General features: G+C 49.6%; 4 non-coding genes and 26 pseudogenes across 4 annotated transcripts; all 30 read right to left on the bottom strand.

Moving 5' to 3' along the window:
- Nucleotides 1-115: 115 nt before the first annotated feature.
- On the bottom strand, nt 116-235 carry LOC148104501 (5S ribosomal RNA; annotated as a pseudogene).
- A 390-nt stretch (nt 236-625) lies between these two features.
- LOC148104500 (5S ribosomal RNA) lies at nt 626-744 on the bottom strand (annotated as a pseudogene).
- Nucleotides 745-1,633: 889 nt separating this feature from the next.
- On the bottom strand, nt 1,634-1,753 carry LOC148104499 (5S ribosomal RNA; annotated as a pseudogene).
- Nucleotides 1,754-2,137: 384 nt separating this feature from the next.
- LOC148104498 (5S ribosomal RNA) lies at nt 2,138-2,256 on the bottom strand. Its single transcript, XR_015718786.1, has one exon. It is a non-coding gene; the product is annotated as a 5S ribosomal RNA (ribosomal RNA).
- Nucleotides 2,257-2,646: 390 nt separating this feature from the next.
- On the bottom strand, nt 2,647-2,766 carry LOC148104497 (5S ribosomal RNA; annotated as a pseudogene).
- Nucleotides 2,767-3,156: 390 nt separating this feature from the next.
- Nucleotides 3,157-3,275, bottom strand: LOC148104496 (5S ribosomal RNA; annotated as a pseudogene).
- Nucleotides 3,276-3,665: 390 nt separating this feature from the next.
- On the bottom strand, nt 3,666-3,785 carry LOC148104495 (5S ribosomal RNA; annotated as a pseudogene).
- Nucleotides 3,786-4,175: 390 nt separating this feature from the next.
- LOC148104494 (5S ribosomal RNA) lies at nt 4,176-4,294 on the bottom strand (annotated as a pseudogene).
- An 889-nt stretch (nt 4,295-5,183) lies between these two features.
- Nucleotides 5,184-5,303, bottom strand: LOC148104493 (5S ribosomal RNA; annotated as a pseudogene).
- A 384-nt stretch (nt 5,304-5,687) lies between these two features.
- On the bottom strand, nt 5,688-5,806 carry LOC148104492 (5S ribosomal RNA). The gene has a single exon (XR_015718774.1). It is a non-coding gene; the product is annotated as a 5S ribosomal RNA (ribosomal RNA).
- A 390-nt stretch (nt 5,807-6,196) lies between these two features.
- On the bottom strand, nt 6,197-6,316 carry LOC148104491 (5S ribosomal RNA; annotated as a pseudogene).
- A 390-nt stretch (nt 6,317-6,706) lies between these two features.
- LOC148104490 (5S ribosomal RNA) lies at nt 6,707-6,825 on the bottom strand. The gene has a single exon (XR_015718714.1). It is a non-coding gene; the product is annotated as a 5S ribosomal RNA (ribosomal RNA).
- Nucleotides 6,826-7,215: 390 nt separating this feature from the next.
- Nucleotides 7,216-7,334, bottom strand: LOC148104489 (5S ribosomal RNA; annotated as a pseudogene).
- Nucleotides 7,335-7,724: 390 nt separating this feature from the next.
- On the bottom strand, nt 7,725-7,843 carry LOC148104488 (5S ribosomal RNA; annotated as a pseudogene).
- Nucleotides 7,844-8,233: 390 nt separating this feature from the next.
- Nucleotides 8,234-8,352, bottom strand: LOC148104487 (5S ribosomal RNA; annotated as a pseudogene).
- Nucleotides 8,353-8,742: 390 nt separating this feature from the next.
- LOC148104486 (5S ribosomal RNA) lies at nt 8,743-8,861 on the bottom strand (annotated as a pseudogene).
- A 384-nt stretch (nt 8,862-9,245) lies between these two features.
- Nucleotides 9,246-9,364, bottom strand: LOC148104485 (5S ribosomal RNA; annotated as a pseudogene).
- A 390-nt stretch (nt 9,365-9,754) lies between these two features.
- On the bottom strand, nt 9,755-9,874 carry LOC148104484 (5S ribosomal RNA; annotated as a pseudogene).
- Nucleotides 9,875-10,265: 391 nt separating this feature from the next.
- Nucleotides 10,266-10,384, bottom strand: LOC148104483 (5S ribosomal RNA; annotated as a pseudogene).
- A 390-nt stretch (nt 10,385-10,774) lies between these two features.
- On the bottom strand, nt 10,775-10,893 carry LOC148104482 (5S ribosomal RNA; annotated as a pseudogene).
- Nucleotides 10,894-11,283: 390 nt separating this feature from the next.
- On the bottom strand, nt 11,284-11,403 carry LOC148104481 (5S ribosomal RNA; annotated as a pseudogene).
- Nucleotides 11,404-11,793: 390 nt separating this feature from the next.
- On the bottom strand, nt 11,794-11,913 carry LOC148104480 (5S ribosomal RNA; annotated as a pseudogene).
- Nucleotides 11,914-12,304: 391 nt separating this feature from the next.
- On the bottom strand, nt 12,305-12,423 carry LOC148104479 (5S ribosomal RNA; annotated as a pseudogene).
- A 390-nt stretch (nt 12,424-12,813) lies between these two features.
- Nucleotides 12,814-12,933, bottom strand: LOC148104478 (5S ribosomal RNA; annotated as a pseudogene).
- Nucleotides 12,934-13,323: 390 nt separating this feature from the next.
- On the bottom strand, nt 13,324-13,443 carry LOC148104477 (5S ribosomal RNA; annotated as a pseudogene).
- Nucleotides 13,444-13,834: 391 nt separating this feature from the next.
- Nucleotides 13,835-13,953, bottom strand: LOC148104476 (5S ribosomal RNA). Its single transcript, XR_015718932.1, has one exon. It is a non-coding gene; the product is annotated as a 5S ribosomal RNA (ribosomal RNA).
- A 390-nt stretch (nt 13,954-14,343) lies between these two features.
- On the bottom strand, nt 14,344-14,462 carry LOC148104475 (5S ribosomal RNA; annotated as a pseudogene).
- A 390-nt stretch (nt 14,463-14,852) lies between these two features.
- On the bottom strand, nt 14,853-14,971 carry LOC148104474 (5S ribosomal RNA; annotated as a pseudogene).
- Nucleotides 14,972-15,361: 390 nt separating this feature from the next.
- Nucleotides 15,362-15,480, bottom strand: LOC148104473 (5S ribosomal RNA; annotated as a pseudogene).
- Nucleotides 15,481-15,870: 390 nt separating this feature from the next.
- LOC148104472 (5S ribosomal RNA) lies at nt 15,871-15,989 on the bottom strand (annotated as a pseudogene).
- Nucleotides 15,990-16,178: the final 189 nt, after the last annotated feature.

Here is a 16,178-nt window from a genome sequence, read left to right as displayed (position 1 = left end):
TGAAAACAGCCAAAAGCAATGTCGTTAATGTGCCCTCATTAATGTGCAGCTGCTTTGGGTCTTTTAATACACCCCTTCTCTTGATCAAAAGCAGTTCAATGACATGAAAATGAAAGGCTTACAGCACCAGGTATTCCCAGGCAGTCTCCCATCCAAGTACAAACCAAGCCCAACCCCTGCTTAGCTTCCGAGATCAGACGAGGTCAGGCGTGCTCAGGGTGGTATGGCCGTAAGCTGCTGCCCACAGCACAATGTGTCAATTTATGGAATCAAGTGATGAGGTGGCCAGTACCTGAAGTTACGAACAAAATCCTATAACCCTACCTGCATGCTTGCCTGATACCCTAAGCCAAAGACTCAGTTTAGCATTTATCCAGCAGCACAGGCCCTGGATTTTTGAAGATGGCCTCAGGAACCAGCACAGGGCCTGGTGTGGTGTAGTTAGCCTCGGCCAGCAGCACTGGCCCTGGTGTGTTGTAGGTGGCCTCAGCCAGCAGAACAAGACATTGGTGAAAACATCCAAAAGCAATGTCGTTAATGTGCCCTCATTAATGGGCAGCTGCTGTGGGTCTTTTAATACACCCCTTCTCTGGATCAAAAGCAGTTCAATGACATGAAAATGAAAGAATTACAACACCAGGTATTCCCAGGCAGTCTCCCATCCAAGTACTAACCAAGCCCAGCCCTGCTTAACTTCCGAGATCAGACGAGGTCAGGCGTGCTCAGGGTGGTATGGCCGTAAGCTGCTGTCCACATCACAATTTGTCAATTTATGGAATCAAGTGATGAGGTGGCCAGTACCTGAAGTTACGAACACAATCCTATAACCCTACCTGCATGCTTGCCTCATACCCTAACCCAAAGACTCAGTTTAGCATTTATCCAGCAGCACAGGACCTGGATTTTTGAAGATGGCCTCAGGAACCAGCACAGGGCCTGGTGTGGTGTAGTTAGCCTCGGCCAGCAGCACTGGCCCTGGTGTGTTGTAGGTGGCCTCAGCCAGCAGAACAAGACATTGGTGAAAACAGCCAAAAGCAATGTCGTTAATGTGCCCTCATTAATGGGCAGCTGCTTTGGGTGTTTTAATACACCCCTTCTCTGAATCAAAAGCAGTCCAATGACATGAAAATTAAAGGCTTACAGCACCAGGCAGTCTCCCATCCAAGTACTAACCAAGCCCAGCCCTGCTTAGCTTCCGAGATCAGACGAGGTCAGGCGTGCTCAGGGTGGTATGGCCGTAAGTTGCCGCCCATAGCACAATGTGTCAGTTTATTGAATCAAGTGATGAGGTGGCCAGTACCTGAAGTTACGAACACAATCCTATAACCCTACCTGCATGCTTGCCTAATACCCTAAGCCAAAGACTCAGTTTAGCATTTATCCAGCATAACAGGACCTGGATTTTTGAAGATGGCCTCAGGAACCAGCACAGGGCCTGGTGTGGTGTAGTTAGCCTCGGCCAGCTGCACTGGCCCTGGTGTGTTGTAGGTGGCCTCAGCCAGCAGAACAAGACATTGGTGAAAACATCCAAAAGCAATGTCGTTAATGTGCCCTCATTAATGGGCACCTGCTTTGGGTCTTTTAATACACCCCTTCTCTGGATCAAAAGCAGTTCAATGACATGAAAATGAAAGACTTACAGCACCAGGTATTCCCAGGCAGTCTCCCATCCAAGTACGAACCAAGCCCAAGCCCTGCTTAGCTTCCGAGATCAGACGAGGTCAGGCGTGCTCAGGGTGGTATGGCCGTAAGCTGCTGCCCACAGCACAATGTGTCAATTTATGGAATCAAGTGATGAGGTGGCCAGTACCTGAAGTTACGAACACAATCCTATAACCCTACCTGCATGCTTGCCTAATACCCTAAGCCAAAGACTCAGTTTAGCATTTATCCAGCAGCACAGGCCCTGGATTTTTGAAGATGGCCTCAGGAACCAGCACAGGGCCTGGTGTGGTGTAGTTAGCCTCGGCCAGCAGCACTGGCCCTGGTGTGTTGTAGGTGGCCTCAGCCAGCAGAACAAGACATTGGTGAAAACAGCCAAAAGCAATGTTGTTAATGTGCCCTCATTAATGGGAAGCTGCTTTGGGTCTTTTAATACACCTCTTCTCTGGATCAAAAGCAGTTCAATGACATGAAAGGCTTACAGCACCAGGTATTCCCAGGCAGTCTCCCATCCAAGTACTAACCAAGCCCAGCCCTGCTTAACTTCCGAGATCAGACGAGGTCAGGTGTGCTCAGGGTGGTATGGCCGTAAGCTTCTGCCCATAGCACAATGTGTCAATTTATGGAATCAAGTGATGAGGTGGCCAGTACCTTAAGTTACGAACACAATCCTATAACCCTACCTGCATGATTCCCTCATACCCTAACCCAAAGACTCAGTTTAGCATTTATCCAGCAGCACAGGCCCTGGATTTTTGAAGATGGCCTCAGGAACCAGCACAGGGCCTGGTGTGGTGTAGTTAGCCTCGGCCAGCAGCACTGGCCCTGGTGTGTTGTATGTGTCCTCAGCCAGCAGAACAAGACATTGGTGAAAACAGCCAAAAGCAATGTCGTTAATGTGCCCTCATTAATGTGCAGCTGCTTTGGGTCTTTTAATACACCCCTTCTCTGGATCAAAAGCAGTTCAATGACATGAAAAAGAAAGGCTTACAGCACCAGGTATTCCCAGGCAGTCTCCCATCCAAGTACGAACCAAGCCCAAGCCCTGCTTAGCTTCCGAGATCAGACGAGGTCAGGCGTGCTCAGGGTGGTATGGCCGTAAGCTGCTGCCCACAGCACAATGTGTCAATTTATGGAATCAAGTGATGAGGTGGCCAGTACCTGAAGTTACGAACACAATCCTATAACCCTACCTGCATGCTTGCCTGATACCCTAAGCCAAAGACTCAGTTTAGCATTTATCCAGCAGCACAGGCCCTGGATTTTTGAAGATGGCCTCAGGAACCAGCACAGGGCCTGGTGTGGTGTAGTTAGCCTCGGCCAGCAGCACTGGCCCTGGTGTGTTGTAGGTGGCCTAAGCCAGCAGAACAAGACATTGGTGAAAACATCCAAAAGCAATGTCGTTATTGTGCCCTCATTAATGGGCAGCTGCTTTGGGTCTTTTAATACACCCCTTCTCTGGATCAAAAGCAGTTCAATGACATGAAAATGAAAGGCTTACAGCACCAGGTATTCCCAGGCAGTCTTCCATCCAAGTACTAACCAAGCCCAGCCCTGCTTAGCTTCCGAGATCAGACGAGGTCAGGCGTGCTCAGGGTGGTATGGCCGTAAGCTGCTGCCCACAGCACAATGTGTCAATTTATGGAATCAAGTGATGAGGTGGCCAGTACCTGAAGTTACGAACACAATCCTATAACCCGACCTGCATGCTTGCCTAATACCCTAACCCAAAGACTCAGTTTAGCATTTATCCAGCAGCACAGGCCCTGGATTTTTGAAAATGGCCTCAGGAACCAGCACAGGGCCTGGTGTGGTGTAGTTAGCCTCGACCAGCAGCACTGGCCCTGGTGTGTTGTATGTGGCCTCAGCCAGCAGAACAAGACATTGGTGAAAACAGCCAAAAGCAATGTCGTTAATGTGCCCTCATTAATGTGCAGCTGCTTTGGGTCTTTTAATACACCCCTTCTCTTGATCAAAAGCAGTTCAATGACATGAAAATGAAAGATTTACAGCACCAGGTATTCCCAGGCAGTCTCCCATCCAAGTACAAACCAAGCCCAACCCCTGCTTAGCTTCCGAGATCAGACGAGGTCAGGCGTGCTCAGGGTGGTATGGCCGTAAGCTGCTGCCCACAGCACAATGTGTCAATTTATGGAATCAAGTGATGAGGTGGCCAGTACCTGAAGTTACGAACAAAATCCTATAACCCTACCTGCATGCTTGCCTGATACCCTAAGCCAAAGACTCAGTTTAGCATTTATCCAGCAGCACAGGCCCTGGATTTTTGAAGATGGCCTCAGGAACCAGCACAGGGCCTGGTGTGGTGTAGTTAGCCTCGGCCAGCAGCACTGGCCCTGGTGTGTTGTAGGTGGCCTCAGCCAGCAGAACAAGACATTGGTGAAAACATCCAAAAGCAATGTCGTTAATGTGCCCTCATTAATGGGCAGCTGCTGTGGGTCTTTTAATACACCCCTTCTCTGGATCAAAAGCAGTTCAATGACATGAAAATGAAAGAATTACAACACCAGGTATTCCCAGGCAGTCTCCCATCCAAGTACTAACCAAGCCCAGCCCTGCTTAACTTCCGAGATCAGACGAGGTCAGGCGTGCTCAGGGTGGTATGGCCGTAAGCTGCTGTCCACATCACAATTTGTCAATTTATGGAATCAAGTGATGAGGTGGCCAGTACCTGAAGTTACGAACACAATCCTATAACCCTACCTGCATGCTTGCCTCATACCCTAACCCAAAGACTCAGTTTAGCATTTATCCAGCAGCACAGGACCTGGATTTTTGAAGATGGCCTCAGGAACCAGCACAGGGCCTGGTGTGGTGTAGTTAGCCTCGGCCAGCAGCACTGGCCCTGGTGTGTTGTAGGTGGCCTCAGCCAGCAGAACAAGACATTGGTGAAAACAGCCAAAAGCAATGTCGTTAATGTGCCCTCATTAATGGGCAGCTGCTTTGGGTGTTTTAATACACCCCTTCTCTGAATCAAAAGCAGTCCAATGACATGAAAATTAAAGGCTTACAGCACCAGGCAGTCTCCCATCCAAGTACTAACCAAGCCCAGCCCTGCTTAGCTTCCGAGATCAGACGAGGTCAGGCGTGCTCAGGGTGGTATGGCCGTAAGTTGCCGCCCATAGCACAATGTGTCAGTTTATTGAATCAAGTGATGAGGTGGCCAGTACCTGAAGTTACGAACACAATCCTATAACCCTACCTGCATGCTTGCCTAATACCCTAAGCCAAAGACTCAGTTTAGCATTTATCCAGCATAACAGGACCTGGATTTTTGAAGATGGCCTCAGGAACCAGCACAGGGCCTGGTGTGGTGTAGTTAACCTCGGCCAGCTGCACTGGCCCTGGTGTGTTGTAGGTGGCCTCAGCCAGCAGAACAAGACATTGGTGAAAACATCCAAAAGCAATGTCGTTAATGTGCCCTCATTAATGGGCACCTGCTTTGGGTCTTTTAATACACCCCTTCTCTGGATCAAAAGCAGTTCAATGACATGAAAATGAAAGACTTACAGCACCAGGTATTCCCAGGCAGTCTCCCATCCAAGTACGAACCAAGCCCAAGCCCTGCTTAGCTTCCGAGATCAGACGAGGTCAGGCGTGCTCAGGGTGGTATGGCCGTAAGCTGCTGCCCACAGCACAATGTGTCAATTTATGGAATCAAGTGATGAGGTGGCCAGTACCTGAAGTTACGAACACAATCCTATAACCCTACCTGCATGCTTGCCTAATACCCTAACCCAAAGACTCAGTTTAGCATTTATCCAGCAGCACAGGCCCTGGATTTTTGAAGATGGCCTCAGGAACCAGCACAGGGCCTGGTGTGGTGTAGTTAGCCTCGGCCAGCAGCACTGGCCCTGGTGTGTTGTAGGTGGCCTCAGCCAGCAGAACAAGACATTGGTGAAAACAGCCAAAAGCAATGTTGTTAATGTGCCCTCATTAATGGGAAGCTGCTTTGGGTCTTTTAATACACCCCTTCTCTGGATCAAAAGCAGTTCAATGACATGAAAGGCTTACAGCACCAGGTATTCCCAGGCAGTCTCCCATCCAAGTACTAACCAAGCCCAGCCCTGCTTAACTTCCGAGATCAGACGAGGTCAGGTGTGCTCAGGGTGGTATGGCCGTAAGCTTCTGCCCATAGCACAATGTGTCAATTTATGGAATCAAGTGATGAGGTGGCCAGTACCTTAAGTTACGAACACAATCCTATAACCCTACCTGCATGATTCCCTCATACCCTAACCCAAAGACTCAGTTTAGCATTTATCCAGCAGCACAGGCCCTGGATTTTTGAAGATGGCCTCAGGAACCAGCACAGGGCCTGGTGTGGTGTAGTTAGCCTCGGCCAGCAGCACTGGCCCTGGTGTGTTGTATGTGTCCTCAGCCAGCAGAACAAGACATTGGTGAAAACAGCCAAAAGCAATGTCGTTAATGTGCCCTCATTAATGTGCAGCTGCTTTGGGTCTTTTAATACACCCCTTCTCTGGATCAAAAGCAGTTCAATGACATGAAAAAGAAAGGCTTACAGCACCAGGTATTCCCAGGCAGTCTCCCATCCAAGTACGAACCAAGCCCAAGCCCTGCTTAGCTTCCGAGATCAGACGAGGTCAGGCGTGCTCAGGGTGGTATGGCCGTAAGCTGCTGCCCACAGCACAATGTGTCAATTTATGGAATCAAGTGATGAGGTGGCCAGTACCTGAAGTTACGAACACAATCCTATAACCCTACCTGCATGCTTGCCTGATACCCTAAGCCAAAGACTCAGTTTAGCATTTATCCAGCAGCACAGGCCCTGGATTTTTGAAGATGGCCTCAGGAACCAGCACAGGGCCTGGTGTGGTGTAGTTAGCCTCGGCCAGCAGCACTGGCCCTGGTGTGTTGTAGGTGGCCTCAGCCAGCAGAACAATACATTGGTGAAAACAGCCAAAAGCAATGTCGTTAATGTGCCCTCATTAATGGGCAGCTGCTTTGGGTGTTTTAATACACCCCTTCTCTGGATCAAAAGCAGTTCAATGACATGAAAATGAAAGGCTTACAGCACCAGGTATTCCCAGGCAGTCTCCCATCCAAGTACTAACCAAGCCCAGCCCTGCTTAGCTTCCGAGATCAGACGAGGTCAGGCGTGCTCAGGGTGGTATGGCCGTAAGCTGCTGTCCACATCACAATTTGTCAATTTATGGAATCAAGTGATGAGGTGGCCAGTACCTGAAGTTACGAACACAATCCTATAACCCTACCTGCATGCTTGCCTCATACCCTAAGCCAAAGACTCAGTTTAGCATTTATCCAGCAGCACAGGCCCTGGATTTTTGAAGATGGCCTCAGGAACCACCACAGGGCCTGGTGTGGTGTAGTTAGCCTCGGCCAGCAGCACTGGCCCTGGTGTGTTGTAGGTGGCCTCAGCCAGCAGAACAAGACAATGGTGAAAACAGCCAAAAGCAATGTCGTTAATGTGCCCTCATTAATGGGCAGCTGCTTTGGGTCTTTTAATACACCCCTTCTCTGAATCAAAAGCAGTTCAATGACATGAAAATGAAAGGCTTACATCACCAGGTATTCCCAGGCAGTCTCCCATCCAAGTACTAACCAAGCCCAGCCCTGCTTAGCTTCCGAGATCAGACGAGGTCAGGCGTGCTCAGGGTGGTATGGCCGTAAGCTGCTGCCCACAGCACAATGTGTCAATTTATGGAATCAAGTGATGAGGTGGCCAGTACCTGAAGTTACGAACACAATCCTATAACCCTACCTGCATGCGTGCCTAATGCCCAAAGCCAAAGACTCAGTTTAGCATTTATCCAGCAGCACAGGACCTGGATTTTTGAAGATGGCCTCAGGAACCAGCACAGGGCCTGGTGTGGTGTAGTTAGCCTCGGACAGCAGCACTGGCCCTGGTGTGTTGTAGGTGGCCTCAGCCATCAGAACAAGACATTGGTGAAAACAGCCAAAAGCAATGTCGTTAATGTGCCCTCATTAATGGGCAGCTGCTTTGGGTCTTTTAATACACCCCTTCTCTGGATCAAAAGCAGTTCAATGACATGAAAATGAAAGGCTTACAGCACCAGGTATTCCCAGGCAGTCTCCCATCCAAGTACTAACCAAGCCCAGCCCTGCTTAACTTCCAAGATCAGACGAGGTCAGGCGTGCTCAGGGTGGTATGGCCGTAAGCTGCTGCCCACAGCACAATGTGTCAATTTATGGAATCAAGTGATGAGGTGGCCAGGACCTGAAGTTACGAACACAATCCTATAACCCTACCTGCATGCTTGCCTAATACCCTAACCCAAAGACTCAGTTTAGCATTTATCCAGCAGCACAGGCCCTGGATTTTTGAAGATGGCCTCAGGAACCAGCACAGGGCCTGGTGTGGTGTAGTTAGCCTCGGCCAGCAGCACTGGCCCTGGTGTGTTGTAGGTGGCCTCAGCCAGCAGAACAAGACATTGGTGAAAACAGCCAAAAGCAATGTCGTTAATGTGCCCTCATTAATGGGCAGCTTCTTTAGGTCTTTTAATACACCCCTTCTCTGGATCAAAAGCAGTTCAATGACATGTAAATGAAAGGCTTACAGCACCAGGTATTCCCAGGCAGTCTCCCATCCAAATACTAACCAAGCCCAGCCCTGCTTAACTTCCGAGATTAGACGAGGTCAGGCGTGCTCAGGGTGGTATGGCCGTAAGCTGCTGCCCACAGCACAATGTGTCAATTTATGGAATCAAGTGATGAGGTGGCCAGTACCTTAAGTTACGAACACAATCCTATAACCCTACCTGCATGCTTCCCTCGAACCCTAACCCAAAGACTCAGTTTAGCATTTATCCAGCAGCACAGGCCCTGGATTTTTGAAGATGGCCTCAGGAACCAGCACAGGGCCTGGTGTGGTGTAGTTAGCCTCGGCCAGCAGCACTGGCCCTGGTGTGTTGTAGGTGGCCTCAGCCAGCAGAACAAGACATTTTTGAAAATAGCCAAAAGCAATGTCGTTAATGTGCCCTCATTAATGGGCAGCTGCTTTGGGTCTTTTAATACACCCCTTCTCTGGTTTAAAAGCAGTTCAATGACATGAAAATGAAGGGCTTAAAGCACCAGGTATTCCCAGGCAGTCTCCCATCCAAGTACTAACCAAGCCCAGCCCTGCTTAGCTTCCGAGATCAGACGAGGTCAGGCGTGCTCAGGGTGGCATGGCCGTAAGCTGCTGCCCACAGCACAATGTGTCAATTTATGGAATCAAGTGATGAGGTGGCCAGTACCTGAAGTTACGAACACAATCCTATAACCCTACCTGCATGCTTGCCTAATACCCTAAGCCAAACACTCAGTTTAGCATTTATCCAGCAGCACAGGATCTGGATTTTTGAAGATTGCCTCAGGAACCAGCACAGGGCCTTGTATGGTTTAGTTAGCCTCGGCCAGCAGCACTGGCCCTGGTGTGTTGTAGGTGGCCTCAGCCAGCAGAACAAGACATTGGTGAAAACAGCCAAAAGCAATGTCGTTAATGTGCCCTCATTAATGGGCAGCTGCTTTGGGTCTTTTAATACACCCCTTCTCTGGATAAAAAGCAGTTGAATGACATGAAAGGCTTACAGCACCAGGTATTCCCAGGCAGTCTCCCATCCAAGTACTAACCAAGCCCAGCCCTACTTAACTTCCGAGATCAGACGAGGTTAGGCGTGCTCAGGGTGGTATGGCCGTAAGATGCTGCCCACAGCACAATGTGTCAATTTATGGAATCAAGTGATGAGGTGGCCAGTACCTGAAGTTACGAACACAATCCTATAACCCTACCTGCATGCTTGCCTAATACCCTAACCCAAAGACTCAGTTTAGCATTTATCCAGCAGCACAGGCCCTGGATTTTTGAAGATGGCCTCAGGAACCAGCACAGGGCCTGGTGTGGTGCAGTTAGCCTCGGACAGCAGCACTGGCCCTGGTGTGTTGTATGTGGCCTCAGCCAGCAGAACAAGACATTGGTGAAAACAGCCAAAAGCAATGTCGTTAATGTGCCCTCATTAATGGGCAGCTGCTTTGGGTCTTTTAATACACCCCTTCTCTGGATCAAAAGCAGTTCAATGACATGAAAATGAAAGGCTTACAGCACCAGGTATTCCCAGGCAGTCTCCCATCCAAGTACTAACCAAGCCCAAGCCCTGCTTTGCTTCCGAGATCAGACGAGGTCAGGCGTGCTCAGGGTGGTATGACCGTAAGCTGCTGCCCACAGCACAATGTGTCAATTTTATGGAATCAAGTGATGAGGTGGCCAGTACCTGAAGTTACGAACACAATCCTATAACCCTACATGCATGCTTGCCTAATACCCTAAGCCAAAGACTCAGTTTAGCATTTATCCAGCAGCACAGGACCTGGATTTTTGAAGATGGCCTCAGGAACCAGCACAGGGCCTGGTGTGGTGTAGTTAGCCTCGGCCAGCAGCACTGGCCCTGGTGTGTTGTAGGTGGCCTCAGCCAGCAGAATAAGACATTGGTGAAAACAGCCAAAAGCAATGTCATTAATGTCCTTTCATTAATGGGCAGCTGCTTTGGGTCTTTTAATACACCCCTTCTCTGGATCAAAAGCAGTTCAATGACATGAAAATGAAAGGCTTACAGACCAAGGTATTCCCAGGGAGTCTCCCATCCAAGTACTAACCAAGCCCAGCCCTGCTTAGCTTCCGAGATCAGACGAGGTCAGGCGTTCTCAGGGTGGTATGGCCGCAAGCTGCTGCCCACAGCACAATGTGTCAATTTATGGAATCAAGTGATGAGGTGGCCAGTACCTGAAGTTACGAACACAATCCTATAACCCTACCTGCATGCTTGCCTAATACCCTAACCCAAAGACTCAGTTTAGCATTTATCCAGCAGCACAGGCCCTGGATTTTTGAAGATGGCCTCAGGAACCAGCACAGGGCCTGGTGTGGTGTAGTTAGCATCGGCCAGCAGCACTGGCCCTGGTGTGTTGTAGGTGGCCTCAGCCAGCAGAGCAAGACATTGGTGAAAACAGCCAAAAGCAATGTCGTTAATGTGCCCTCATTAACGGGCAGCTGCTTTGGGTCTTTTAATACACCCCTTCTCTGGATCAAAAGCAGTTCAATGGCATGAAAATGAAAGGCTTACAGCACCAGGTATTCCCAGGCAGTTGCCCATCCAAGTACTAACCAAGCCCAGCCCTGCTTAGCTTCCGAGATCAGACGAGGTCAGTCGTGCTCAGGGTGGTATGGCCGTAAGCTGCTGCCCACAGCACAATTTGTCAATTTATTTAATCAAGTGATGAGGTGGCCAGTACCTGAAGTTACGAACACAATCCTATAACCCTACCTGCATGCTTGCCTAATACCCTAAGCCAAAGACTCAGTTTAGCATTTATCCAGCAGCACAGGCCCTGGATTTTTGAAGATGGCCTCAGGAACCAGCACAGGGCCTGGTTTGGTGTAGTTAGCCTCGGCCAACAGCACTGGCCCTGGTGTGTTGTAGGTGGCCTCAGCCAGCAGAACAAGACATTGGTGAAAACAGTCAAAAGCAATGTCGTTAATGTGCCCTCGTTAATGGGCAGCTGCTTTGGGTCTTTTAATACACCCCTTCTCTGGATCAAAAGCAGTTCAATGACATGAAAATGAAAGGCTTACAGCACCAGGTATTCCCAGGCAGTCTCCCATCCAAGTACTAACCAAGCCCAAGCCCTGCTTAGCTTCCGACATCAGACGAGGTCAGGCGTGCTCAGGGTGGTATGGCCGTAAGCTGCTGCCCACAGCACAATGTGTCAATTTATGGAATCAAGTGATGAGGTGGCCAGTACCTGAAGTTACGAACACAATCCTATAACCCTACCTGCATGCTTGCCTAATACCCTAAGCCAAAGACTCAGTTTAGCATTTATCCAGCAGCACAGGCCCTGGATTTTTGAAGATGGCCTCAGGAACCAGCACAGGGCCTGGTGTGGTGCAGTTAGCCTCGGCCAGCAGCACTGGCCCTGGTGTGTTGTATGTGGCCTCAGCCAGCAGAACAAGACATTGGTGAAAACAGCCAAAAGCAATGTCGTTAATGTGCCCTCATTAATGTGCAGCTGCTTTGGGTCTTTTAATACACCCCTTCTCTGGATCAAAAGCAGTTCAATGACATGAAAATGAAAGGCTTACAGCACCAGGTATTCCCAGGCAGTCTCCCGTCCAAGTACTAACCAAGCCCAAGACCTGCTTAGCTTCCGAGATCAGACGAGGTCAGGCATGCTCAGGGTGGTATGGCCGTAAGCTGCTGCCCACAGCACAATGTGTCAATTTTATGGAATCAAGTGATGAGGTGGCCAGTACCTGAAGTTACGAACACAATCCTATAACCCTACCTGCATGCTTGCCTAATACCCTAACCCAAAGACTCAGTTTAGCATTTATCCAGCAGCACAGGCCCTGTATTTTTGAAGATGGCCTCAGGAACCAGCACAGGGCCTGGTGTGGTGTAGTTAGCATCGGCCAGCAGCACTGGCCCTGGTGTGTTGTAGGTGGCCTCAGCCAGCAGAGCAAGACATTGGTGAAAACAGCCAAAAGCAATGTCGTTAATGTGCCCTCATTAACGGGCAGCTGCTTTGGGTCTTTTAATACACCCCTTCTCTGGATCAAAAGCAGTTCAATGGCATGAAAATGAAAGGCTTACAGCACCAGGTATTCCCAGGCAGTTGCCCATCCAAGTACTAACCAAGCCCAGCCCTGCTTAGCTTCCGAGATCAGACGAGGTCAGGCGTGCTCAGGGTGGTATGGCCGTAAGCTGCTGCCCACAGCACAATTTGTCAATTTATTTAATCAAGTGATGAGGTGGCCAGTACCTGAAGTTACGAACACAATCCTATAACCCTACCTGCATGCTTGCCTAATACCCTAAGCCAAAGACTCAGTTTAGCATTTATCCAGCAGCACAGGCCCTGGATTTTTGAAGATGGCCTCAGGAACCAGCACAGGGCCTGGTTTGGTGTAGTTAGCCTCGGCCAACAGCACTGGCCCTGGTGTGTTGTAGGTGGCCTCAGCCAGCAGAACAAGACATTGGTGAAAACAGCCAAAAGCAATGTCGTTAATGTGCCCTCGTTAATGGGCAGCTGCTTTGGGTCTTTTAATACACCCCTTCTCTGGATCAAAAGCAGTTCAATGACATGAAAATGAAAGGCTTACAGCACCAGGTATTCCCAGGCAGTCTCCCATCCAAGTACTAACCAAGCCCAAGCCCTGCTTAGCTTCCGACATCAGACGAGGTCAGGCGTGCTCAGGGTGGTATGGCCGTAAGCTGCTGCCCACAGCACAATGTGTCAATTTATGGAATCAAGTGATGAGGTGGCCAGTACCTGAAGTTACGAACACAATCCTATAACCCTACCTGCATGCTTGCCTAATACCCTAAGCCAAAGACTCAGTTTAGCATTTATCCAGCAGCACAGGCCCTGGATTTTTGAAGATGGCCTCAGGAACCAGCACAGGGCCTGGTGTGGTGCAGTTAGCCTCGGCCAGCAGCACTGGCCCTGGTGTGTTGTATGTGGCCTCAGCCAGCAGAACAAGACATTGGTGAAAACAGCCAAAAGCAATGTCGTTAATGTGCCCTCATTAATGTGCAGCTGCTTTGGGTCTTTTAATACACCCCTTCTCTGGATCAAAAGCAGTTCAATGACATGAAAATGAAAGGCTTACAGCACCAGGTATTCCCAGGCAGTCTCCCGTCCAAGTACTAACCAAGCCCAAGACCTGCTTAGCTTCCGAGATCAGACGAGGTCAGGCATGCTCAGGGTGGTATGGCCGTAAGCTGCTGCCCACAGCACAATGTGTCAATTTTATGGAATCAAGTGATGAGGTGGCCAGTACCTGAAGTTACGAACACAATCCTGTAACCCTACATGCATGCTTGCCTAATACCCTAAGCCAAAGACTCAGTTTAGCATTTATCCAGCAGCACAGGCCCTGGATTTTTGAAGATGGCCTCAGGAACCAGCACAGGGCCTGGTGTGGTGTAGTTAGCATCGGCCAGCAGCACTGGCCCTGGTGTGTTGTAGGTGGCCTCAGCCAGCAGAACAAGACATTGGTGAAAACAGCCAAAAGCAATGTCGTTAATGTGCCCTCATTAACGGGCAGCTGCTTTGGGTCTTTTAATACACCCCTTCTCTGGATCAAAAGCAGTTCAATGGCATGAAAATGAAAGGCTTACAGCACCAGGTATTCCCAGGCAGTTACCCATCCAAGTACTAACCAAGCCCAGCCCTGCTTAGCTTCCGAGATCAGACGAGGTCAGGCGTGCTCAGGGTGGTATGGCCGTAAGCTGCTGCCCACAGCACAATTTGTCAATTTATGGAATCAAGTGATGAGGTGGCCAGTACCTGAAGTTACGAACACAATCCTATAACCCTACCTGCATGCTTGCCTGATACCCTAAGCCAAAGACTCAGTTTAGCATTTATCCAGCAGCACAGGCCCTGGATTTTTGAAGATGGCCTCAGGAACCAGCACAGGGCCTGGTGTGGTGTAGTTAGCCTCGGCCAGCAGCACTGGCCCTGGTGTGTTGTAGGTGGCCTCAGCCAGCAGAACAAGACATTGGTGAAAACAGCCAAAATCAATGTCGTTAATGTGCCCTCATTAATGGGCAGCTGCTTTGGGTCTTTTAATACACCCCTTCTCTGGATCAAAAGCAGTTCAATGACATGAAAATGAAAGGCTTACAGCACCAGGTATTCCCAGGCAGTCTCCCATCCAAGTACTAACCAAGCCCAGCCCTGCTTAGCTTCCGAGATCAGACGAGGTCAGGCGTGCTTAGGGTGGTATGACCATAAGCTGCTGCCCATAGCACAATGTGTCAATTTATGGAATCAAGTGATGAGGTGGCCAGTACCTGAAGTTACGAACACAATCCTATAACCCTACCTGCATGATTTCCTAATACCCTAAGCCAAAGACTCAGTTTAGCATTTATCCAGCAGCACAGGCCCTGGATTTTTGAAGATGGCCTCAGGAACCAGCACAGGGCCTGGTGTGGTGTAGTTAGCCTCGGCCAGCAGCACTGGCCGAGGTGTGTTGTAGGTAGCCTCAGCCAGCAGAACAAGACATTGGTGAAAACAGCCAAAAGCAATGTCGTTAATGTGCCCTCATTAATGGGCAGCTGCTTTGGGTGTTTTAATACACCCCTTCTCTGGATCAAAAGCAGTTCAATGACATGAAAATGAAAGGCTTACAGCACCAGGTATTCCCAGGTAGTCTCCCATCCAGGTAGTAACCAAGCCCAGCCCTGCTTAGCTTCTGAGATCAGACGAGGTCAGGCGTGCTCAGGGTGGTATGGCCGTACGCTGCTGCCCACAGCACAATGTGTCAATTTATGGAATCAAGTGATGAGGTGGCCAGTACCTGAAGTTACGAACACAATCCTATAACCCTACCTGCATGCTTGCCTAATACCCTAAGCCAAAGACTCAGTTTAGCATTTATCCAGCAGCACAGGCCCTGGAGTTTTGAAGATGGCCTCAGGAACCAGCACAGGGCCTGGTGTGGTGTAGTTAGCCTCGGCCAGCAGCACTGGCCCTGGTGTGTTGTAGGTGGCCTCAGCCAGCAGAACAAGACATTGGTGAAAACAGCCAAAAGCAATGTCGTTAATGTGCCCTCTTTAATGGGCAGCTGCTTTGGGTCTTTTAATACACCCCTTCTCTGGATCAAAAGCAGTTCAATGACATGAAAATGAAAGGCTTACAGCACCAGGTATTCCTAGGCAGTCTCCCATCCAAGTACTAACCAAGCCCAGCCCTGCTTAGCTTCCGAGATCAGACGAGGTCAGGCGTGCTCAGGGTGGTATGGCCGTAAGCTGCTGCCCACAGCACAATGTGTCAATTTATGGAATCAAGTGATGAGGTGGCCAGGACCTGAAGTTACGAACACAATCCTATAACCCTACCTGCATGCTTGCCTAATACCCTAACCCAAAGACTCAGTTTAGCATTTATCCAGCAGCACAGGACCTGGATTTTTGAAGATGGCCTCAGGAACCAGCACAGGGCCTGGTGTGGTGTAGTTAGCCTCGGCCAGCAGCACTGGCCCTGGTGTGTTGTAGGTGGCCTCAGCCAGCAGAACAAGACATTGGTGAAAACAGCCAAAAGCAATGTCGTTAATGTGCCCTCATTAATGGGCAGCTGCTTTGGGTCGTTTAATACACCCCTTCTCTGGATCAAAAGCAGTTCAATGACATGAAAGTGAAAGGCTCACAGCACCAGGTATTCCCAGGCAGTCTCCCATCCAAGTACTAACCAAGCCCAGCGCTGCTTAGCTTCCGAGATCAGACGAGGTCAGGCGTGCTCAGGGTGGTATGGCCGTAAGCTACTGCGCACAGCACAATGTGTCAATTTGTGGAATCAAGTTATGAGGTGGCCAGTACCTGAAGTTACGAACACAATCCTATAACCCTACCTGCATGCTTGCCTAATACCCTAACCCAAAGACTCAGTTTAGCATTTATCCAGCAGCACAGGCCCTGGATTTTTGAAGATGGTCTCAGGAACCAGCACAG

The sequence above is a fragment of the Neolamprologus brichardi genome, chromosome 3 (genome assembly GCF_056152115.1).
Source record: "Neolamprologus brichardi isolate AB-2024 chromosome 3, ASM5615211v1, whole genome shotgun sequence".
NCBI lineage: Eukaryota > Metazoa > Chordata > Actinopteri > Cichliformes > Cichlidae > Neolamprologus > Neolamprologus brichardi.
The sequence above is the reverse complement of the archived record's forward strand: the minus strand, read 5'-3'. Positions and strand labels throughout refer to the sequence as shown.